The sequence below is a fragment of the Aquila chrysaetos genome, chromosome 12, assembly GCF_900496995.4.
Source record: "Aquila chrysaetos chrysaetos chromosome 12, bAquChr1.4, whole genome shotgun sequence".
Classification (NCBI taxonomy): Eukaryota; Metazoa; Chordata; class Aves; order Accipitriformes; family Accipitridae; genus Aquila; species Aquila chrysaetos.
Genome location: NC_044015.1, coordinates 35058235 through 35084709, shown reverse-complemented (window position 1 = coordinate 35084709; position 26475 = coordinate 35058235). Strand labels below are relative to the sequence as shown.

The window sequence follows — 26475 nt, the reverse complement described above, 5'->3', positions numbered from 1 at the left end:
ATAATGCTGTTTAAATGTTAAAAAATACTGTTTCTTGAAATTAGAAATGAAGCTGCTGTCTGCTTTTATTCTCATTTCAACCAAAAAGTGGAACTCCGCCAAGAGTCATTAAATCTTCTATCCTTTGGATGAATTCTTATTTTTTTATGAAAAAATGTTATGATTGGGTAATTTGTGTATTGTGGTTTATGCTCAAAAGGTTGTAATTAAAGTTTTGTAAAATTTTAGATTCAATCTCAATTACTGTAAACCTCATATTATTATGTTGACTGATGTACCACCACCTTGCAGTGAAGATGATTGACAAATATTAGTTTGTCTTTTCCTACAGCAGGTTTATGTAATATTTTGTATTAGAAACCTGATAAAAAAATTCAGTACTGATGGATTGCAAATGATATTAATCAGCTGGAAAAAGTTAAGATTTACAATGTATTAAGAGATCTCATGTGACTGAGAAGTACCCTCATATCTTTTCTGTTAAGGTTTTAAATATCTTTCTGTATTTCAAAAATAGGATAATGTACTTCTAAAACACTTTGCCCAACACTCAAAATTGCAGTAAGTGATTGTAATTCCGCTGATCTCATTGTAACCACTTACAGGCGTGAAATAGGCCATTGAGCTTTACCATGAAAGATATCTTTTGAACAAAAGCAAAGATAATATAGGATGAATTGCCCTTTGGGGGTGCCTATGTCCCAGTTGCAAAGACTTGACATGTAACTTTACACAGCTAGAATGAGATGATTTTAATCTTACTTGTGATTAATAAAATACTGTAAAACCTGAGTTGCAAAACTTTTTCTGAAATGGACGTGTGTGTTTGTAAAAAGTTTAAAAATGGAAACTAAGATGATACAGAAGACAATACTGTTAGCATTATCTTCAAAGAAAACTGAAATCCACCCTGGGAAATAGTTGCATTTTTGGCATCTAATATACAATTGTTATATTCTTCCAGAATTGTCAAACAAGCTGATCCTACATGTGTTTACATTTAGGTGAACAGAAATACCCTTCTTCACCTTGATTTTAGTGGCACTACTATGATATCCTAGAACAGGAATAAACCAATACAGGCAAATGTAATAATGGCACATTAATAGAAATAAAAAGTGCAAAAGCTGTTTAAAGCAACTTTCTTCCAGTGTAAACACTTTTAGTAGTAGACTAAACTGTTTTGGAGCAAAAACTAGTTGTTATTCCAAATTTCCTGTATTATAATGTCATGTATAGCTAGAATCACTAAGTCAGGTAGACTCTTTTGGCTTTCACTTCTATGAGAAAGCTCATATGCAATGTAGAAACAAAAGAAATGAAAGTCGATATGTATTTCAGTAATGATTTCTGTTTTGAGCCTACATTTGTGGCACTGAGGTGTGACTGATTAATGAAACACTTTATTTTAATTGTATCCTTATTTGTTGACATTAATTTATGCCATATTTCACATAAAGATATTACGTGGTTATTGCTACCAGTAGGGATAATTTAACAACTGTTTCCCTTTTCTGAAAATGTCGGTTCCCAGTTCAAAGCATTGTTATTCTATCAGAGTATCAATACCTTTGGACTACTGCAAGTTAGAAGTCACAAAAAAATTAAGAACAAAAGATTGACTTCAAATTTTTTTTTTTGTTTTTTAATGATGACCCTAGGCATAGATTAATGGATGTAGCATGCACAAAGTGATATCAGTTAACATATATGACATTACTCAGATGTCTCAAACTCCGGAAAAAGCATGTGAATGATTTATGGAATTGATATTAATCTCTTTCCAGTAAATGCATTACTAAAGTTACATGGGAAATTGATGTTACTGCTGTAATGCCAAATTAATTTCTTTCTTGCTAGGTCAGCATTGCAAATGGAACTAAATATTAACCTTTTAAATATCTAAAGAGAATATAGTATGGAAGACATTTTTACGAATGGGGGAGTGCTTAGTGTTGATGTGATACCAGCTAACAAATAGAGCATTAGTCAAGTATCTTAACTTGTGGGAAATAGATATTAATGACTTATGGAGCTAATGACAATGCAAGAAGAATTAGTATAATAGCATCAGTAAAGAATTAGGATGTTAATTGTAGTTGGTGTGCTGATTATAATTTTCACAGTCGGTTTATCTTCTGATTATCATGCTACCTTCTTCAAGACCTAGCCTTTTCCTCCTGCCTCTTACCGCATGTTTGCATCTCCTTTGCTAGTATAGAAGCACATGTGTTGATTTGCTGTTTGACTGACCTGAGAGGGACTGGAATAAGCAACTGGAAATGGAAGCAGAAATGTCTTAGATTGGATAATTTTAAGTTCAGAGCAGATTTTCAACAGCATCTGTATGAGGAACAACCAAATAGAGTAGGAATCCTTACTCTGGAAAAGAGACAACTGAGGAAGAATATATTAGAGGTCTGTAAAATCATGATTCTTAGTCAAAATGTCAATGAATATGGAACAGTGGTTCCCTGTCTGTTCTCTTTGTACAAAAACTAAGGGCCATCAAATGAAACTAGCAGTTAATGTGTTGAAAGCAAACAAAGCAGAATGGTTCCTCACATATTGTTTAAGCAAGCTGTGGACCTTCTTCCTGCAGGATGTGGATGCTAAAAGTTTATGTGTGTCATGCTTTCAAGCAAAAAAACCAACTGACAAGACCAGGGAAGAAAAATCAGTTGAGATCTACTAAACACTGACACCATCTCTGGCTCAGAAGGTTCATAAACTGTACATTGTAAATTGGGGAATTATCCTGGGGAGGTATCTTCAAATGATTGCTTTGTTCCCATGCTCTTCTCTAGGGATCCATTTCTAGCAGTTACTGGGCTAGACCTTGATCTCACCTGATAGATACATCTGGTTAAATGGTTAATCACTGTTACTACATAGGATAGTCTTTTATTATTTTCTAAAAATAGATTACAGGTTATAGTTACAAGCCAAAATTAATGTCATGCAAAACTATTATTTGATCAGGTAATAGGAAGGAAAATCTTGCAGTTACTGTTTCCATTCAAACTGATTTTCTTAGGAAGATAGTGGTTGAAGATGGTGTGCTAACATTAGCAACAGCTGTCCAGAAACACACCCAATGCAGATCCATTCTTAAGATTTCACGCTATACATTCCTGGTACTTACATTTCCATCAGACTTTCAGTTTTTGGTAGGATTTTTGTAAACTTGCTCTTTGACAGAGAAGGAATTATAAAAAAATGAACAACAGAGATACTTTATACAAAGATGTTTAAGTCATTTTTGAGAATAAGCAGAAAGATTTTCATATATACCAGGTTCTGAGATAAATTTTCCATTTTCCATTTTTCTGGCTCTGTTCAAAATTTTCCATCTGGAAAAGTGATAGAGGGAAATACAAGAAAGAATAGCAATGTCCCTGCCAGTGTGAAGGAACATTACATTACACTGAACAAATATCCTTATCTGAATGTACAATCACTGAAATAAATGCAGCTGTGTTTATTTCAGCATAATCAGATATATTTGAATATAAAATCATTGACATAAATGCAGCTGTGTTTATTTCAAACTGCACATGTTAATATGAACATGAATGTGACATCAGTTAATCACTCATGAATGTGTAGAGGTATGCATATATAGTGGCACAATAGAGACCTATGACAGTTGAAAGTATGAAGAAAAAAATCCAGCTGAGCTTGTGCTTTACCTAAAGATTTTTATTACAGCATTGGAAGTCACTGATGAGGAGATGCAGAATTCTTCTCATATAAAATCCCTAGATTTGAATAAATCTATAGTTACTCTATAGAGTAACAGGTGACCTGTTCTTCAGTACTGACTAAGGAAATAATTGCTTTGAATAATTGCTTCTTAAAATAGAGAATCATGTTAGTTTTCAGTGATTGGTAGGTCCAGGTCAATCTCTTCTGATGGGTGCAGTGCAGACCTTAACTTTACCTTAGATTTTTATCTGATTTTAAGCCTTAAAAAGAGCTGCCAACCACCCTTCCAGAATTTCATCTTGCTGGGTTCTCAAACTCAGGGAAAATAGAGTGAAGAGCAGTGCCAGTGGAAAAAGTTTGGCATTGTTTATTTTGGTAGGGATGCTTCTCCTTGCTATTTCCCCAGAGTAGTTCTCTGCCTTCAGTGTCCTGTTTATATCCTTAACCTCTGCCTTTTTAGATCAAAGCCATTGAGAACTAGAAATTAAAAAGTGTTCTTTACTCTGCTTATGCAGATGGTGCTATATAAAATATCAGAAGGAATGGCTGTGCTCAGAATAAAAGATAAAGTGGCATCAGAACAGTAAATATTTTGGAGCTAAGAGGTATTGGAAAGGCTTTCTTTTCATCTGGGAGAATGCTGAAATATTCTCTAGACTAAATAGTGGTATTTTGTTCAGTTAGTTCAATAACCTGTAATATTATCCTGTTTTGCAGAAGACAGCAGCACAAAAGACACGGTTCTTGACTGCCTAGCACGGTTAGTAGTAAATTTCAGCTGTGTGAAATGAGTGTAAAATGGCTAAGAAATGTTAAGAGTGCTTTGCATCAGTTTCATGTGAACTAAATGATGAATGAAATTTAGGAAATTTCATATCTTGTATTACGTCTACTAGATTTGATCAAATAGTGATGTTATAAAGAATAAGGGAACAGAAGGAGAGGGACTGAAGCAGAGAAAATACATTTGAAATGTTTGCATCAGGTCCTGCACTCAAAGGGACATTGGCTGTGTTGCACAGCAGTGCGGTGCTGCTGTTTCTCTGTTACTGTGTGACATGCAACATGTGGTGCTGCTGATTTGCTCAGTACATGGCTTAGGGAGCACTAACTGGGAGAACGATATTTCTTTTACTTGCTTGTCAGCTCCAGATAAATGAATACCTTTGTATGATCACATTTAATTTTTATTTTTTTTTTAAATGAGTTGAAGACACTGGAACAGGCTGCCCAGAAAGGCTGTGGAGTCTCCATCCATGGAGGTATTCGAAACCTGAGTAGATGCACTACGGAGCAACGTCCTCTTGCTGACGCTGCTCTGAGTAGGGTGGGCGGACTAGACAATCTCCAGAGATCCCTTAGAAATCACTTAGAAGATTACCATTTCCCCCCTCCCTCCCTCCCCTGAAATTAGAATACACTTCAGACAGATTCTGTTCTTCTTCTTGTTCTCTAAATTGTTTTAAAATTCTCAACTGCCTGCTCTTCGAAAGTTAACAAGCCAAATTAAGATCTTTGCTTGTTTGAGCTGCCACTGTAATGCAAGAAGAGACAAAACACTGAAATACTTAATGGTCTGTACTTTTGAAAGAATACTCATTGAAAAACATACTTCAGAAGAGGTGTTTCTGCATAAACTAAAAGTATTTTTATTCTTGGATTGATACTATCTGATTTTAGGAGAAAATATTTTAGAATATTTTGCTCAGCCTAACAGGAATTTGGATACAAGTTATTAGGTGGGAAACACATTATTTTGGATACATGCAGAGCTTAATTTTGCATTTATTGATTCTGTTTAGTAATCTAATTGCCTTCTAGGTTCAGTCTTTAGCATGCTAATTTTGATTTAGTGTTTGTATTTCTGAAAACAAACTGGGAACAAATCATATATTATCACTCTGTGTTCTTTAGACAGCTACTGGAATTCCAGGATCTGCTACAATAACATAATATGAAGGTAGATTACCATAATATATTGAGGGTTATTATATTCTAACAATTTTGGGTAGAATCACATCTCTCTCTCTCTCATCTGAAACTGTAAGATAACTTCTTGTTTGTAAGAAGTATGATTTATTCTGTTTAAAAAAACCCTGGTTTTGAATGTTTATTGTTGCTACTGTACTACCTTATGAATAATTCATCTTTAGTAGCCTTTTCTAAGATTGTGAATTAATGTAAAATTTCTGATGTGAAAAACTTTAAAGCCTTTTTCATGCATGCAATATAAAAATATATAGAGCTAAGGAATAATACGTCTAGATTTTTTTTTCCTTTCAGCATTTTGGTGGTCAGCTTAAGAAATTAGGTTCACAGTGAGTTTTGAAATGATTGACTAATAAATTTTGACATTTGTGTTCCTTTTTTGTCTTTCTTCTTATTTGCAGTTTTTATATAGTGCTTTACATATATCTTTCATATTACTGTTAAGTTGTATAATGAAATATCTTCAGTGCTCAAGTGATCATGTAAATGCACGTATACCTGCACTGAGCTGACTGGCACTTGTGTAGGCACAGTCAAATTAGATTGCATAGCAATGTTAGCACAGCCGAAAATGTCTCAAGACTGGATAAATACTGAGACGGTTAGTTCACTCTAAGTTTTGTGCTGTTACAGATACATTGCTGTCAGAATACCAGAGCTAGCTAATTTATGTCGGAGCTGGGTAAGGTGACATATGATGATGCACTTATTCCTCTGAAATGCATTGCGGATGTACTCCTCACTAAGCAGTAAAGTTAAGACAAGGAATGGAACTGCAATGTTATAATTAATTTATGCTTTCATCTAAAAAAATAAAAGATGATAGCAAGTTGAAACTTGACTTTTGGTTATTACTGCATGTATTTCCTATGGTTCTGTTTCAGTAGCTTCAGGATTGATCCATTCTCGCTTATCCCAAACACTTGTCATCCTCTTACTGGATTATCGCAATGTTATCCTGCCTGTTATTTCTCTTTCCTCTCTGCATTTTTGTAAATGTTATTGCTGAAGTATCTTCTTTTGTATGTTCAGGGAATGTTGAGCCCCACTTCTTGAGCCTGTACATTGAATGCTATATCAAATTAAACCTTGTTACCCTCATCTCTAGTACTCTATGTTATCGGCTTTCCATTAGCATCTGTTTTGTTTTTCATTATTCCCATCTGTGTGCTCTTCTTTATCATTCTGGATTTAGTGATCCGTTTATTTCCTTCCCTCATATTTGCATTTGCATTTTCATCAGTAAACATTTTTGTCCCTTTTATTTCAGTCATGGTTTCCCATTTTCATGTGATTTCCTCTGCAAATATCCTTATTATTCTTCCTTGAAAGATTTTCTTAAATCTGTCTTTCCAAAGTTCTTTCTCTTTTATTTATTTATTTATTTATTATTTATTTATTTAAAGGAACTGGGATCTGGAACTGTTGTCCTGATGTTTGGTGATTATTTGTCCTTAATCAGTCTGCATGTTCTTTTGGACAGGAAATGTTTCTTACCAAAAACTTAACTTCAACTGTGCACTTTGAATCTTTTCTCAAGCGCAGGGGATCTATGTTGACAGATGCCAAATCTTCAGTGCCTGGTCCAGGGCAGAAATCAGTGGAAAAATTTCTGCGAAACAATGATTTCTGTTGGCTTTGGGTCAGATCATAAGCTTGTGGAACTTTCTGTGAATTAATAGTCATGTGGTGATTGGGAAAATGTTCTGTTATTCAGTGGGCCAGAGGTCAGTAAGAGTGAATGCTAGAAGAAAGATAACTGATTAGATGGCATGAAAATAAGAAAGAACATTCTGAGTGATTACAATCAAGTTCAATTAAAAGTGTCTGTCCAATATGTCTGTAGTGTAACAATCATTATGACATCTAGATTCTTAGGATGTGAATACACGACTTCCAAGACCTCTAATTTTATTTTCTCTTTAGGATATTGGCCTAGTTAATAATAGCGTGTGCTTATAATCTCTTACTGCAGATCACTGTGAGCTTTAGTTTTCATTTTTTAGTTAGAAATCTGAGGCTCACAGAAGTTAAGAGCTTCAGTGTTATACAGTAGAATCACCATTTGAAGCATTTTGACATTGTCTTCTTTGAAGTACACTAATTGGATTTAAGCCCACACCTTTGATTACTCTTTAAAACTGAACAAAGTATGTGTCATCCTGAATCACGGTTGATAAGATGGACTTTCCTTTGTAGGGCTGCTTTTTTAAAGTCTGCCATGCTTCAACAGATATTACGAATAATACGTACTATTTCAGATATAACATAACAATAGCTGATACTATTTCAGCAGTACAGGAAAACTTAAATACTATTGGAAAAATTGTGTTAGGTTATCTCCACTGACTCAGACTAATGAAGAATGAACCAGCTGAGTAAAAGAGTAGGGAGAACAAGCATTATCTTTTGCAACCTATTCACTTTTGGCTGGTTTAATGTAGATGATGAGGTAAGCAATATTGTGTTCATTGAGAGTACTGTAACAAGCTCTGTTAACTGATAATAATAACTGGAAGACATATGTTAAATTGTTGATTCATATGAGAAAGAAAGAATACTGAAATCAGAAAGCTGTATTACTATAATTTGATAATTGTGATTTAGTCTTTATTATCTATGTGACTTCATAGTGATAGCAAATATAGGCTAGCATATTTTAGCAAAATAAAATTCCAAAGTGTATGAATTAGAAAATGTGGAGAAAATGAAAGTATAGGCTGATTAATGCAATCCAGTGTGATTTTACTATGGATGCTACATTTGAAAGATATAGGTTGTGAATTATTTCCAATCTTGCAGAAAGACCAAGAAAATCTAACCAAATAAAATAAACTTATTTTTATTAGTGTTCTTAATTAACATGTTTTAGTCCTATAAAATAATCTTGTCTCGCAGTCATGGAGCCTAGAAAAAATTATTAGCCAATCATTACTCCATTTTTAGTATTGTTTGCCAGATGATGGCACGAAAATATCCTAATATGGTTTGGGCATCATTATGTCAAACACTTTGCAGAGGAATGTGGAGACTCAGTTCCTTATGAGAGTACTAGCCAGTGTAATTGTCCTGTTGTATGATACACACAGGGGGTGCTACCTTGAACCACACAATTTTAATGGTGTGTGTTCAGGCTGAGGTCTGTTTATGTGGGTTCTGTTTCAGGTTGGGTTCTAGGCCTTATCAGCAGTAAGATACAGCAAGCAAATGCAAAAATAATAAGAGAGAAAGGGGAAAAAAGAAAGATACTAATATCCATGTGACTGTGTAATGCCTGGTTCTGCAGAGGCCAAATCCCTCAGTGTGTATAGAATTGGTTTTTGCAAGTGAGGTTTTGTGTGTCCTTAACAGAATCAATTTGCTGATTACAAAAAATTAGTTTTTTTAAAAAAATCAAAATATGCCTGATAATCCATCAGGTTTCCTGATACCCCCTATTATATTCTTATTTGTAAAAGAAATATTTTTGTTTATAAATTGATATTTGCAATGCTCCTGCCATCCTAGTGAACTATAGCAAGCTGCCCACCTGTTCAGAATTAGAAGTCTTTTAAATTTTAATTGTAATTCCTAAATCATAAACTATTTCCATCCTTAGAGTGGACAGTGGGACTGCCATTTTTCTTGTGAGTCTGGGATGTTTAAAAGCAAAAGGTCCTTCTGTTGCTGACTTCCTTGCACATTAGCAGTATGACAGAAAGTCATCTTTCAGTCACAGAGGTAATGTTTTCATGTCAGTATGGTAAAAACATGAAAAAGAAGACAAAGGCTTTATAAGTTCCTGGTTTTGAAGGCTGGGTTTTGAAAAAGCATGTATATTTGGTTAAAACTAGGAACATATGTTAATATATCTTTTATTTAAAAGTTTGTCACTACTGAGAGTAACATTTAAAAATTGTTCTAGTAATACATTAAATATCCACATTTTTTATTTCTCAGTAAATAAAGAAGTACACATTATAAAAGTTAAAGACCTATTATTAAAATTAGGAACCACAAATAATTACTTACTTCTTAAGGTGATAATTGTTTTGTTATGCAACTCCTTGCACAATGTTCCATAATGTAATCTTTCTAATGCATTTAATAAAGATATTTTTGTGTATCATAATGAATGTGTTGTAAAGTGCATGCATATAGATTCAAACTCAAAATTGAAATTAACCTTGGATGTATTTAAATAAGTGATTTTAATTAACCCTTTTATCTCATAGTTAATATGCTTTCTGTGCTAAACGACTTATATTAATACCCCAGCAGCTTCTTATATGAGAACAAAGAATTATTTTTAAGATTAGATTTTGGTGTAAAATGACCTTGCTATGGATTCACTGACAGGGGGTACTATTAGAAATACAATACGGTATATAACAAAAGTAGTGGGTTTTGTTGTTATTTTTCATTAAAAAGGTTTGATACTTCTTCAGGTTCTTACATAAACAGAGGTAAAGTAGCACCTCTCTTTAGAAATCCCGTAAGACTAATTTTGCGTAGAAATAGTACTGCTAAATGTGTGTGTATTTCACTGCTTTTGAAGACTCAAAAGCAACATTTGAACTGTATGATTGACCAAGGTCACTTCATGTCCACGAGAAACAATAATACAGCTCAACAATCACTGTATTGTGATTTAGGTACTAATTGCTTTAAAAATACTGATTTGTCTTCTGGTTTTGTGAAATAACTTGTAAGAAGATTTTGTCTGTTTTGAAAATCTACATCTTTGGTTTTTTAATATTTTTTCTTTCTTTTTGGAAAACTATGGTCCTACCAAATAAAGACCCAGAGAGAATAAACTTGGAGGTACAGTCAAATAAAAGAAAATTTAATTTTAATCCACTTAATCAGAATCCTAACTCAAGCTTAACTGGGCATCTTGATAAGCTAGAAACTTCTGGATATCAAAGAATTACTAGAAGAGCAGAAGAAGTCCGTATCTGATGTGACTGACTTTGTCTATTAATACAGGAGCATCTCTGCAAACCATGCCTTTATATAGTCCAAACCTCCCACTTAGCTCACCATCTAAGGTTTTGCAAATAGCTTATTGACTTAAATATGCCTCTACCTTGCACTTCAGCCTATATATAGAAATGAATAATATGAGAATAATTGGCCTGCTCTTGTATTACAATTTCTTTCTGAGTACAGAGTAAATGTACGAAGATAAGGCATCTCGGCTGAAGACCTACCGAAGGATTAAGACTATGTGCCTCCTCATTAGGAACAAACTGATATCTGTAAGACCAAGTGCTACCTGTCTTTCTTAGCAGATGGATGGAGATCAGACCTGCAGTATGATGGAAAGACTCGGAAGGAGAAGCTGAGAACATGCCTATGAATTGTGAGGCCCCACTTCCTCTTCCAGAAGCTCTGGGTTTCCTATTGGCCTAGCTAGAAGGAGCTTACTTGTCCCTATTTCATGGATGTAGTCCTCCTCCTGTCTCCATGTCTCACACCCTTCCACCCCCCTCTGGGTCCTCTGGCTCCCGTTAATTGCCTGCTAATATGGCTGCAATATAAAGAGATGTTTCTTCAGGACCTTTCAGTTGTAGTAATTCCCAGTTTTGACAGTCAGAAAGGCATCGGTTTTATTGAGACTCAGTTGGCAGAGGTGCTGGATTTTTTTTCCACTGTAGCGGCAGCATTTGGTTAAGAATTTGGTTAAGAAGAAATGGAACTTGAAATAATAGTCATATTTCATAGGACTTTTAAAGTCATAGTTTCCTCTGGGGTTTGTGTGTTGAAGATAAAGGTGAAAAGTAACAGCAAAAGTAAAAGAAAAGGTAGGAGATTTTGTTGGCATGGGGGAAAAGGGAAGATCTGAAATCCTTGGTTACAAAGGCTCTCCTTTGGTATCCTGTCTCCCTTTCATGAGGAGGCGTGAAGGAGCTGAATACTAAGGGCATGCTGAGAAAGACCTACCTGGTGTTATGAGTTATTTATTTGACTGACCGTAGCACTTGAATTGTACCCATGTGGATACATAGTATGTGAGAATTAGGAGATGTTAGGGAGAATCAGAGAGGAAGTTTGGAGGTGTCTTTTACAATGTTGATTTGATGAAGTTGAAGTTTTCTGTTTAAACCCATTGAAAGAGATGTTATTTGTTTCATATGTGCCCTGTCAAAAGGGGGACGTCAGAGCAAAGTGGAACCATCTAGAGGGAGGGGAGATTTCACCCTCCATTGAGAGCTGCTGAGCCTGCTCAGAAGTGAGATGCTTTCAGAGCACGAAGTGGCACGGGCAGGAGAGTGAGAGTGAGGGTGAGGGTGCAGCAAACAGGGAGACTGGAGCACCTGGAGACTGAGAAACTGTTGAGAAATACAAGGAACAGATACAGGGCTGGCCATAGAGGTGACAGTATTTTCCTGGGGATCCAGTGGAGGCTATCTAGAATTTGTTGCAATTCTAGCAAGTTCACTGAGTAGGAAACTAAAGGCAATTGTGGGAACAGTGTCTGCTTGCAAGGGCACAGTGGGCAGAGGAGATCTGTTTTGATTTTTATTTCTTCTTACTTAATCATTTTGAGTTTTCTTTATTTAAAAGCCAATTAATCTAGTTTATTATATAGTAAAAACCCCTGCTTTTTTGTTTAAAAGCTTTATTGGCTTTTTGGAGTACTCACAAGAAAAAGATCTAGGCGGTTCAATTTCAATAATATGTCTGACAGATTCTCATGCCATCCATCTTAAATCCATTTTATTTCTTTAATCACTTGCATGCCCTGGTCACAGTTCCCAGGCTTGGTTTGCTTGTACAGTAGCTTGCAATTTGCACTTTTTAGATACCTGTATGTCTGATAGACAAGGCAAATTACATTTCTTTTGTGACTCAAGCACAGGTGGCTGTATCCAAAAGGACACTCACTTGTGTCCTCACTATGTTTTAACCAACTTGAGAAGTTTACTGTCAGTGAACTAAAGTCTGAGACTGTATGAGGATGGAGAAAATGCATTACTCTCTTTTTGTCACACTAATGCTCCTCGATCTGTTGCTTAGCAGATCAATTTTCATATGTTTCCTAAATATGTGGAATCGAATTACTTATGATCATTGCATAATTAATGTAACTTGAAAATTGGGAACATAAGACAGACATATAACCACCCACACCCTCCAACCAAGCCATTACTTTGAAAGTAGTTTGGTGTTTACATGTCTAGAGACATGACTTTAACAGCTTGGTTCTGCAGAGAAAATATCGTTAGAAAACAAAAGATCATAAAGGAAAGTTGCATATTTTTCATGTACATAGCAATGTATTTGAAGGTACAAATGTATCCAAATGTCTACACATATATGTACACTTTATGGATATAAATGTGTGTATTCATTAAAATTCCTGTTTGCATGGATGTAGCTATTTTACAAATAACTCTTAGCTGATTAATATTTAAAATTAGCATTTAACGTTAACATAATACATTGAATTGTAAAAAGTACATCTGTTCTAGAATACATATTTTTATTGCCAACTGCCTCTTTATAACAGTCTTCCCCTCAAATTCCTACCTTACCCTCTCCTTGCCCTCCACTCTCCCCATGTTTTAAGCATCATTTGCTGATGAAATACCCACTTGGTGTTAACAAGTGGAGTAAAATAATATGTTGATGGCTTGAATTCCTGTTGGTATTCTGATGATCCGAGTAGAGAGAGTGATGTGCTGTCACTCCTGCCGTAACTGTCCAAGGTTGAGAATTTTATTACATCTTTCAAAATATCTTTTTACTTTCATCTGAAAATGAAAACAAGTTGAATAAAATCCAGTTTACATTTGAGCTGGGCTGCATACTCACTTATGTATATAAAATTAAACTTGGTTTCCTAAGGAGTTTTATCTGTTAATACAATTTTTGTTCCTGCTTTATGACAATTATCATATATGGATTTTTTCTTTCTTTTTTTTTTTTTTTTTTTTTTTTACTGCCACAGTTTGAAGTGAGAGCATTAAGTTAAATTAATTTGACTTTGGTTGGCAAATGGTAATAGTAGTACTTTAACAGCTGTTTGCTTTCCTGAATTGTCCTTGGTGCTGAAATTGCTTTTGTATCTAAACAGCAAAATGTGTTTATAGGGCTACAGAATATGGAGATAAATTTAGCCTGTCAAACAGATATTATTGGGGTTTTTTTGTGCTGTGTTTCTGGGAGTGGATCCTGGCTACAGTGCTTTAATTCCAAGTTGTCTGTGCCTTTGGACATCTTACAGGACTGTTAGTGGAGGTTTTCTGTTTGATTTATGACCTTGCATGTATGGACTTCTGATCAGATTTTATTCTCATTTAGTGCAAGAGGGGCTAATTATGAAAGTGACAAAGACTCTTTCATTGTGCTAAAGCTTTTTGAATGACAAAAAAGAGAGCTTTAAATGAAAATGAACTTTAACAAGGCATTTTCACATTGAAGTGATACACACTCTACCACTGATAGAGTAATTCATTTTCAACCCTTTCTGATTCTATAAACACATTGTCTCACAAGATCAGTAATTTTTTACCTCTCAGGCTAATGAAGAGTGGATGGTAGACCAATGAATTCTCTTTTTGCAGAACTGTTTTGACATTCTTAATTTTTTCTTAAATATCAAAGAAAGGACAAAGAGCTGTGATTTTATTGCATTAATATTAATAATCATTTATCTGCCAGAGAAACATTTAAATATCACTTGACATTTGCAGAGAAAGATTAATGTTTAATTTACTACAAACATAGAAATACTTTGAAATAAAAGGAAACGCTTCTGGATTTGGCAAAATGAAAAAAAAAACCCAACAAAATTAAGACAGACATTCAGATATAATAAAATATTCTAACCATAGCAGAAGACAAAAACATGTTGGTGCCATCTAAAATGTCAATATTTAAATTATCACTTCTGATTGAAAAAATAACACTAACTAGATAGTTTTTTAAGGTCTAATTTAAGCTTTAACTAAACAAAGATAAATGAGGGTAAGCAGTTTTCTGTTACATCCATGTGGGTACAGTTAAGAAGGCCTGCTATTAATTCTATCAGTATTATGAAAACAAACCAATGTAATGTAGTTCCTTGGTACTACATAATTATATATAGTACCTTGGAGTGAAGCTAGGGTATAAACAGTATTGGCATTTCATAATTATTGGTAAGACTGAAAGTCAAGGAGGGCTTCCAGAACAGGCTGGTGACTGGAGGAAAAGAAAAGCACAGGAGTCAGAAAATCATATTAGTAAAAATACAGGAACAAGTTCCATTACCTACTGGTCTGGGTTTGTGTGGCGGGGTTTTGGCAGTGGGGGAGGGTCTGCAGGGGTGGCTCCTGTAAGAAGGTGCTAGAAGCTTTCTCGGCTCCAAGTCGACCTGCCTCTGGCCAAGGCCGAGCCCACCATTGATGGTGGTAGCGCCTCTGGGAGAACGTATTTAAGAAGAGGAACCGGCGGTGAGGAGTGGGATTGGAATGTGAGAGGAACCCCTCTGCAGATACCGAGGTCAGTGAAGGAGGAGGGGGAGGAGGTGTGCTGGAGAACGTTGATGCCCCCGCAGCCCGTGGTGAGATGGCAGGCTGTCCCCCCCCAGCCCATGGAGGGGAGCGGGGGAGCAGATGCCCACCTGCAGCCCGGGGAGAGAGGAGCCCACGCCGGAGCAGGGGGATGGCCCCGAAGATGGCCGTGACTCCATGGGAAAGGCCATGCTGGAGCAGTCTGTGACTGAAGATTGGCCTGCGGAAAGGACCCATGCCGGAGAAGTTTGTGAAGGACTGCAGCCCATGGGAAGGACTCACTTTGGGGAAGTTTGTGAAAGACTGTCTCCCGTGGGAGGGACCCCACGCTGGAGCAGGGGAAGAGTGAGGAGTCCGCCCGCTGAGGAGGAAGGAGCAGCAGCGACCCTGTGTGACAAACTGACCCCAACGCCCATCCCCTGCTCCCTGAGCCGCCGGGGGGAGGAGGGAGAGAAAAGCAGGAGTGGAGTTGAGCCAGGAAGGAGGGAGGGGTGGGGGGAAGGTGTTTTAAGATCTGGTTTTACTTCTCATTATCCTTGTTTTGATTTGATTTGTAGTAAATTAAATTTATTTTGTTTTTTCCCCAAGTTGAGTCTGTCTTTTGCCCGTGACCATAAGTGGTGAGTGATCCCTCCCTGTCCTTGTTTCGACCCATGAATGTTTCTTTATATTTTCTCCTCACCCCACCAGGGCCTGTGGGGAGGAGTGAGTGAGTGGTGCATGGTGCTTTGTTACCAGCTGGGCTTAAATCACGACACCTACAGAAGGATCCAAATGCAGTATAATAAAGAGAAAAGTACGGAAATCACCTTGTTCTACAAAAGCACGTCAGACTAGGAACTACAGCAGAGGAGTAGGTGAACAGTGAAGTTGTGTATCAGTCTAATCTGATGAAATGGCTAAAAATGTACTCAGGCTGCATGAAAGTCTATCTGTAAATTTTATCATGGAGATTATATTACAAGATTTCACTTCTAGGCAATGAGATAATGGGATTAATGTATTGAATGAGAATAACATTTCTAGCCCCCAAACTGTTTTTGTGACTAGATGGATAATGGCGTAGAGAACCAAATTCAGTTTCATAATAAACTAAAATAAGACTGTTCAGATCCAGTGTTTGTACTGAAAGTCTATCCTTACAGTAGACCATTGTTCAAGGAAATTTTTGTATAAGATACGGAAGGAAAGTTTTAGCTATAAAATCAGTAATTTCTTAGTTAGAGAAGGTTCTTCTTCAGGATCCACCTCAAAAAGCAAGATTCTTTTTTAAGAAAGTACCTGGAGCCTTTCCATTAATACTCTTCTTTTTCTTTTTAATAAAAAAAAGCAAATTTATTTACAGCTCTGGTGACTTTGGAGAGGTCCTTGAGAATATAATTTAACTATAGGTCTCCAGGCTGATTGAGGTTTCCATCAATTAATTTTCCTCAAGTGGCAGTTTCTAATTATACTGTGGAAGGATTCCCCTTCTAGGGGAAATGGTGGTTCTGTATATCAGGCACCAAACTAGCCCCAATGCAGAATTACAGCATTACCGTACAGTTATAAATCAACAGAAATGTCCTCACTTGTAGGAGGAAAGAACTGTTTTGCCTTTTGCATTACAAGAAATCATAGGGTCTTTGCAAAATGATGACTATATTGAGTAGGAAACGTTACATAAGTAGGGCTAAAGCAAGGTACTTAAGAATAAAGAATATGCAGCTTTTAACATTTTTAACCGTTTGTAATGTGTTGCTTGCACACCTGTGATGTCTAGGCAGCAGGTAAATATGAGAATGTTTTACAATAGAGTCTACAGGTAGCAACAGATTTCAATGCTGTACATTGAGCATCAGGCCCTAACACAGTAAGTATTTAGAGATACGTTTCTCCCTGCTACACACCAATAATGGTACATCCCACTGTGGTACCGTAGTTCATATTCCCTGATCTGCCCTGGTGGTTGCTTCCGTGGTTAAGGCTGCAGACGTTGTTATAATTTATTTATTAACTTATTAATTATTTATTTAGGATAGCACCCATTATATGCTAAGTCACTTCCAAACAGATATTTCCCCAAATGCTTTTCCTTTAAGAGCTTCGCTTTGAAAGATGTGATACATACACAGTTGTGAGATACCGATTTTGATAGCATATACTTTGTTAAAGAAAGCTGAGTTTCATGACATTAATACAAAACCTCTTTGTATTCTGATTTTCCTTTAACAAAGGTTCACTGCCATGGATAAATAACTGCCCATCTGTCATTGGAGGCCTTTGGGGAATTGATAAAGAGGGAGCAGTGAAATCAGTAGTCTACTGTTTTTCTGGGGATTTGGTGGTTTTGGTGTAGTGGGTGTGCAATGGCCATCTTAGGGCGTGGGCCTCTGATTTTTAAGGATTCTTGACACTCCCTACTAAGTTGATGCATTGCTGCTTTACTGCTGCCAGTTTCTGTAGTTACCTGATTTTGTAACTTTATTTGGAGAGTTTGTGCTGCAGTCTTGGGCTCTGCTGATACTTTTGTAATTCATACGAATCTCACAGATGCAGGAGAAGGAGTCAAGAGACTGACTCCATTTTATCCATCCTTTACAATTTCCTTACACAGTGAACATTGACATTTTATTCTTTACAGCTCCATTTTTTTAGGTCCTTTAACTGAAAGCATCACTATTAATTGATAAGGGCAATGGTGAAATAAGGCTTTTTGGCTGCAAGTGATTAAATATCAATCTCATTTGATAAAAACTATTTAATTCCTTCAACAAGATTTTATTATATAATTCCTTTATACATATGTAAGCCTGCTGTTTACCCAATGATATTTGTAGTATATTGGGATATCTGTTGCTTGTATATTGTGCTGTTCTGCTCATGGTGGTGTTTGAGCAATGATGATCACTAAATCTTCAGGATTACTTGTTGCTCTAAACTGGGATCACCATTAAGACCGCTCCTCTTAATGAACATAAAGAGACAGGAAATATCGAAGTTCTCCTAGTTGCTGTCTTTTTAAACAGTATTGTTTAATCTTCTGGATTATCTTTAAAGGAAAGTTGCAAATGATGTACGTAGGTGGTCTTTGTGATTAACACATGCTAGAACTTTAAAATTATTTGTATTGTGAAATCTGTAATAGTATCCTCATTGCAGGAGGAGCCTCAAAAATACTGCTCAATAAATTCTAATCCCTATATTCTCCCTTCCCCCTCGCCCAGACATCATTCAAACACTGGTGACCAAGAAAAGTATTTTCTTCTGAAAGGAAGAACTCATCCTAAAACTATCCTTTGGTGGCACTGTCCAGACTACTAAAATATGAATATCTTTTTGTAACTGTTTTTAGTAAAAGAAAATAAATCACAGCATCATCCCCACCAACTTTCTTCTCTTTTATATTCAGATAATAAAACAAATTTAAGCTGGTTTATGCCTCTTTCCTTTTTCAATCAGTCCTTCTTTCTTAGAGGTTTCCAATTTTCTTAATTTTCTGTGTGGAAGACAATTCTTTGGCTTGCTTAAAAATGGCCTTGTACATTTTTCACTTCATTCAGAGGCTAGTCCCACAACTTTCTTTTAATCTAATGATTCAGATTAGCTGCTGTGGGTGATAGATTCTGCCACCTACTCTAATTCAGATAAAAGTTTTAATTTATAAAACTCCTGTGGGTGTTTTAGTGTAGGCCACACTGTTCATTAATATTTCTGCAATTTAACTCAATACAAAGGAAGTATAGGTCTATTCATTATACTTGTTTGGGACCACTGAGAAACAGTAACTGTAATCCCAGATACCCTTAGGAAATGGGTCTAGTGCACCTTACTTACATCACTTGTGAGGAAAAATATTGGAAAGAGTGGAACTCAGACTGTGATCCTGAAAAGGTGTGGAGAATCAGATTGTGCTGTCATTGTTATGAATTAGAAGCAACACTATTAAAATCAATATTCTTGCACCAAAAGAAATAGGACAGTTGGAAAGGATAAGAACATTTATAAGTTTTGGGTTCACTGCTCTTCTCCATATTGTTGCTGAATCATTTGGTAGTGAAACAAACAAACAAATGGAGACCTATAACTCTTATATACCCAAAAGGTCAATAAAATTTATTTTAATGCTATATTGATAGATAAACAAGAAAAGTGTAAAAGCTAGAATTTTCATGTGTTGTCAGTCACAATTAGATTTTATCACATTGTCTAATTACAATAAAAGCTCGATCAGAATCGTTCAGCCTCTGTAAGTTATGCATTAATATGTACATCTCAGTTTACCCTTACTAGCGATGGAAGCTGGCCTTTTACCAATTGCTGCTAAGAGCTAAGACAGTCATTGTTCCCGTACAATCTTTTTCACAAAAGCTACTGATTTACTGTCCTTTCGATGTCACTATTGATAAAAACTTAAAACATATTGGAAACACAGCAATTTCAACTTGCTTAATTGAGGAGAGAGGGTAGAAAAGAGACTACAAATGAAAGCCTGTCCAGCTTCACAAGCCATGTGCTTTTGAAATGCTTTGCCTATTTGATAGTCTTGAATTTGTCAAAGGCGATTTGGATTTTGACCGAAAGCTGAGTCATGAACATTGCTGTTGTTTTAAGTGAAACATCAGGTTCTTAAAAGAATACGATATTGTTGAAGAGTATTGAGGTTTTTTTCCAAAATGTTGATTTCACTGTAGCAGCATAGATACTACTTTGTATTGCAGAGCTTAATATGTGCAATTTTAATAACTTAAAGTATACTTTAATTTACAAGGTGTTGTATATGTGTTTTTTATTGTATTGTCTTTTCATTCAAATCATGTGCTTTGCAGTTTCAAGAATCTTGATTTGTCATATGCTTTGGGCAGGAGTCCAGGAGATGATGCAAAAACAGTCACAGGTTTTCAGAGATCATCACTATTTCGTTAGATTTTTTCCTATTTAAAAATCAAATGCTATTTAGAAGTTGTTTAGGACTTCTCACCAAACTATTTTTTATAAATTCTTTTCACAGACAGAGACCATAAAACCAGTGGGAATTTACAACTGATATTCTTAGATGCACTTCTTTCAGAAGATATCTAATCTTTCACTCGAGAAGTTTTTACAGATCTCGGTCCCTGTAGTTCCTGTTCCATTTAGAATGTATCAATAAAATTTCTTTGCATTATCATCTCAATGTGTTTTGTGATCTTTAAGGATGAATTCCATTGAGGGTATTCCATATTCTACATTTCACCTTATTTTGTGAAATATAGAGTTGCATGAAAATATAGATTAATACTGTTTGGCTATCTTGGACTCGATCCCAGGTTCAACTGGTGAAAATGATGTATATTCCAATCTGTTCCTTGGTTGTTTTTGTTTAAAGAATTTGTATAGATTGAAATGCAGCTGCAAGTGTATTAGTGATTTTCTATTGCTTACTTGTCAAGATTTTTATTGTGTGGATGAAAAATAGCATTTCAAAACCTGGCAGCATATTGACAAAAACAGAAGAGCACTTTGTGTAATTCTCTTTTGAAAAACTACCTCTTTAAGAGACAGAGATTGCCTCAGCTACTTCCATTCATATGTATCTTGATCAATAGATTTATTGATAGCTTTTAGCCAAGATTTAATTCTTTTTTTCTCCTCAGTTCACCATGGTGCTCACTTTTCAGAATTAAGAAACTAGAATTAGGCTCCTATAAGCAAGGCATACAATATGCAAGTGCTCTAGGTGTAAAAGGAGGCATTTGACCTTTTGTTGCTAATCTGTGACAGGTGCAGGCTATTTTCTTCCAAATGGTGTTAATTTTCATGTGCAAATCCACCCCCTGAAACCTGCATTCTATATATCCACCACAGGGGAATTGGTGGTCATCATGAGTACTGTAATGGACAGCTGAGAGGGATAATCACTGATATTTCAGCACATTCATGCTTGCGACTCAGTCGTTTTTAGTGCACTTCTGTTTTCACTGCTTATTAGGGAGGCTGAAGTTAGTTATTCATTGCTGGACAAAAAAAGTGTCTGAGAAAGTTCATGTGCAGGGAACAGCACATTGTTACAAATTAGTTTCCTTTACCATTTCTGGCAAACTCATTACAAAGTAATCGCGCCCTGCGCTGAAGTGCACTTCCTCTGGGACCAATAACTGTAAATAAGCAGGGCTGCAAGCTGGCTGATAAGTTGTTGTTCTGAAGATAACGGTCCTTTTTAGCAGAGTGTTTGACCTTTTTCTTTATATTGCCTCAGGCTTGTCTAAGACCCTCAAGGTCTATTTTTCATCTTAAAATTCTCTGTAGGAAAGCACAATGTGTGGTTTAAGAAGATTTTAGGATTGCTTAACATATCTATATTTTCTTTTCTAGCATTTTTATGATAATTGTTAGAATGCTTAGTAAGTTTAGCTAGCGTTTTCTTAAGCAGGTTTTCTTTCTTTGTGTAAAGTACACTTTTTATTGATGTAGGAAGCAATATACGTTAATATTTTATGAGGTCTAAGTGTATGTTGCATGATTAATAAAATAGTAACGTTGGGTTTTTTTCTGACTTTTAAAGAAACTTGAAACATGCTATTGACCCCTGTCACTATTCACATTTTGAGAGTATTGCACTAAACGTTACTCTGTAAAGCAATTTAAGCAAATATAGTTAAAAATTTCAGCTTGAATGATTAAAGAAAAGCATGTCTCTTTTTTTCTCAGTATGTTAAGAGTATTGAACAGAACTGCAACTGAAAATTGAGCATGTCTTAAAAACAAACCCCAAGGCTAAGTGGAAGTCAGTTTGTAGACATTTGGGAATTTGATTTGTTCACATCTTCCCATCAGTTTAAAAAGATCTGTGCCAGTATATCTGTAAAGTAAAATAATAATAGAAAAAAACCCCCACTAATTTCAGAGTGCATAGGAGAAAAAATCCATAATGTTTTGTAAAGTGCTGGCTACTGTAATAAATTGTTTATTTTACTTTTAAGATATAGTCAGAAAGCCGTTTGACAACCAGACGTGCACCCAAACTGTAAAAAAAAATTTAAACAAGAAAAGTTTTAGAATGCCAATAAGTTCAGATCTTACTGCTTGTAATGTTGTTGGGCTTTTTTCCCTTGCAGATCACATTACTCGATCAGCTCATTCATTTTATAGATAACTTAAATAACATTATTAATATCTTATGTTTTATAACGTTAACCCCCAAATATAATGCCAATCACAAACAATGGAGTGATGATGCTTTAAAAAATGTTGTATAATTTCATAGATCCAACTTCTGTATTTATTGCATGGAGTGGTGATGATTTCATGCGGGTGTGAACCCAAAGTAAAGCCAAGCTGATGTTTTAGTAATGTGAGACTTTTATCTTTGATTTTAAAAGAATGTACTTAACCAATATAGTTATGAACAGACCCTCTTACTGATATCACAAATTACCAGACTAGCAATGTACACAGAATAAAAACCATGCATCGGAAGTGTCTTACAGTAGTTGTATCAAGACTGAAAACTACTGGTAGGTACATTACACAAAATTGGTGCTATCTAGCTCTGTCTTAAATATATCATCATTTCTGCACAGAAACTGTCCACCTCAGGTACTGCAAAGCAGAGTGTATGTATTACATAATTGCACAGAGATCCCTTTGGCATAGGAGGAACTTACTGTCTAACCATTCATTAACCAGTTTTCTCTCTTGCTATACATTTAACAAAAAAAGAAAAGAGAAATTTTAAGGAAGCTTATAGAACTATTAAAAAATAAAAGCAGTTTAGAAGTTGTTTGCACTTAAGAAAAAAATGTTTATTTTCAGTGTTAAAATATTAAAATGGTATAATGGCTAAATGGAATAGCATAATCAATGTTTAATTCCTGTTTCATAATTTCTAATGCATTTCACTGTGTTACCTGTGGTATAAGAATATAATTCTCACACATTAGAATAAATCTATTTCCCATGATTACAGCAGTGTGAAGGCAGTATGTAAAATTGTTAACTTTGTGAGATTAACACTGGGAAGTTTATATCCTTTCTTGGACACCAAAAAATGTTTTTCAGTGGCACTATCAGTTTTCTACAAAGCATCTCTTAAAGCGAGGAAGTGTTTTGTTCTTACAGTTCTAGGCTTCTTTGTACCAAAACTGCCATCTTGTTTAATGACATTGCTATGTGGGTTGAAATTAGGCTGACAGATTGTGAGCAAAGGCTGTGATATTACAAACAATAGTCTATTGAGCATGAGGAACTTGTTGAATCGGTTACCAAAGGCATTAGTGTTAGGTCCAGCCTATTTAGCATCTGGAAGACAGAAGAAATAGTGGGCTAATGAAATGTACAAATGATACTAAACTGCAAATGGCTGCAGGTGACTATGGCAGCTGACGTGTACTACGAAGGAGCCTAGTAAGAGGCAGTTCTGTAGGCAAAAAGTAATTAAGTGAGATACAATTTACAAAAGGAAAAAATACTGCATTAAGAGGGAGGTAAGTATTTAAATCAAGTATTACAGATAAAGAGAGAAAACAGTGTTGGGAGTCCCAGGGAATCATGCACACAATGATTAAATTGTTAAAGGTTCTGCTGGATTTTAGATGGGTATATAGGTTTTCCAGAGCAGACTGGCTTGGAGTGGTTCCAGCATACGAACTCTTTACCATCAGTGATTTCACTGACATTGGTATAATTCACCAGTGCTACTGTACGGATGCTATGGACTCTGTAAAGTAGTTCTGAGTGGGCCATCTGACCCCCATACAGTTCAGATCAGTTTGATGTTGAAAAAGAAGCTGAAATGTGCAATAGGTCAGAAATCAAGGTCTCTTTTTGCTCTGTTTTTATTTATTCACTTAATAATATTTTAGTTTCCTATGCCTTGCAGTACAACTTTTTAATGATCTTTGAACTTAAAATATAAATTTAACTACTTCTGTGTCCTTTGGAAGTAATTCAATCAAAATTTGTACCTCTGGTCTGTGCTGCAGATAACTTAATCCATATCTGGAATTGTTGGGATCATTGGGAGGCATGTATACCTAGTAGTTTACAAGCTGGACCTAGTCTGCAGTCTGTGTTCATCCAGCCAGCTGCCTTGATCTTATAGAATCCATCAGCATCACATGCATAACTCAGGTTGAAGTGAGTCTGGGCACCCACACATGAAGCTTTGTCCAGAGAGAGCTTAAACGGTGACTTGTGAGGCAACTGGAATCCAACCTATGCTGTTGAACAGCTTGGACCACCTAAATTCTGAAATACATGAGGAATATTATTTTCCCAGCAATGTCATATGTGCATGACATTTAATGAAAAATACAGTAAAACAAAGTCCTTTAATTAAAGGTATTACAATGCAATAGCTTGGTTTTACCATTCTTATTTACTTTGGATAATAACCTGTAGGAAATGGTAGTTTACGTTAAGGTTCAGGTTCTGTTCTTGTGAATAATAGTGATGGGTTTGACCCCTGTGGCAGAAAGTGCACTTGGATATGTAAGGGACTTAACTGAGTCAGGCACATGTGGTGGGTTGACCTTGGCCAGCTGCTAGATGCCCACCCAACCGCTCTCTCACTCGCCCTCCTCAACAGGACAGACGGAGAAAATAAGACGAAAAAGCTTGTGGGTCAAGATAAAGACAGGGAGATTGCTCACCAATTGCCATCACAGGCAAAACAGACTCGACTGCGGGAAAACTAATTTATTGCCAGTTAAAATAGGTTTGGAGAGTAAGAAACAAAGAGAAATTCAAACACCACCTTCCCCGTTTCCCAGGATCAAGTTCACTCCCCCCACAGCGAGCAGCGCAGAGGGATGGGGGGGCTGCGGTCAGTCCATAGCAGTTCCTTTCTGCCCCTCCTCCCTCCTCACACTGGGCCCTTCCCACAGGGCCGCAGTTCCTGTCAGGAGAGTCTGCTCCAGAGTGGGTCCTCCATGGGCCACTGGTCCGTCTGGAAATATCCACCGGCTCCAGCCTCTCCCCACAGGACACAGGGCAGTCTCTGCCCCAGAGCCCGGAGCACCCTCTTCCCTCCTTCTCCTCTGACCCTAGTTCTCCTCAGACTCCCTCACTCCTCACTGCCTGTGTGGTGGTTTTGCCCTTTAAGTACATTTTCACTGAGGTGGCCTCCACCTTCGCTGAGGGGCTCCGCTGTGCCCTGGGTGGGGCTGTTGCGGAACCGCCCGGAACCGCCCGGAACCGGCTGGAACCGGCCGCAGCTGGCGTGGGGCAGCGCAGCCTCTCCTCAGAGAGCTCAGCTCTGGAGCCCCCGCAGCCAGCACCTGGGCACGAAAACCCAATACAGCAGATGACATTATTTATATTTGGCGAAGGTATTCTAGCTGTACAATATTGCTGTTTTTTTTTCCAAATATTTCATATGCCAAATGTATCCTTCAGGCAAGTGTTTAGGAACAGATTGTTAGCATGAAGCGGTTTTCTGCAGAGGGAATCAGTGAGGAGAATTTTCTTCTGAAAAGAAGAATGTGGGTAGGAAAGTAGATGATAACATTAAAAATAGGGAAGATTAAAAATGTTCAATTAGTAAAGACAGAAACAACGTAGGGTAAGGAAGAAATCCTGCAAATATATTGATGAACAGCATTGAAAATGTTTTTTCCTGCTTCTTTTCCACCCCAGAACAACGGATCAGCCAAATTTTGCTACTTGTGCTCATACTGAGTAGCGTGTTACCAATGAACAGTCATATTGACTGAAATGGGACTTGCTGAGGAGGGAATTGTTTAGCTCAAATAGCATTATATATAACTACTTGAACCCAACAGTATATATCCAACCCAAAAATATGTATCTAAACCCCAAATATGTCTGAAACCATAAAACCATGTCATCTTACCATGCTTTTTTTTAAAAATAAGTATAATTTAGCACATGAGCTAAAGCATGGCCCTGTCTTACAAGACCTGATGAGCTGGGTTTTGGATTGGATCAGGAAAATGTGAAGTCTTATTTTTGTAGTGTATAAATGAAATGGACAGTCTAAACCCTGTCTTTAAAAATCTTGGCACACTTCAAAGGAAAAATGCCAATTTAGCAATTTAAAAGCACTTAGCAAGTTTTCCCAGTGCTGAACTTCATTTCTATAGCCAGTGTGGTTGCTTGCTGAATAATGCCATAGGGGACAATGTAGCTCTGACTATATTTAAAAATATTATTCCATGAAATTCACCAGGAAAAAGCTGAGGCGAAATCTTACAGCTTTGTTTGTGTCTTTGGAAGGAGGTGATAACAGCTGCAAATGGTAAAGGAAAAGTATTAAGCTAGCTTTTGAATCACAAAGGAGATGAAGGCTGGCCCATCTGTGGGGAGAGAGGGACCT

At 36.4% G+C, this 26475-nt stretch overlaps 1 protein-coding gene across 6 annotated transcripts in view; it reads left to right on the top strand.

The window, feature by feature from the left end:
• Window positions 1-26475, top strand: part of BEND5 (BEN domain containing 5) — a 979469-nt gene that overhangs the window by 24080 nt on the left and 928914 nt on the right. The window lies entirely within an intron of this gene.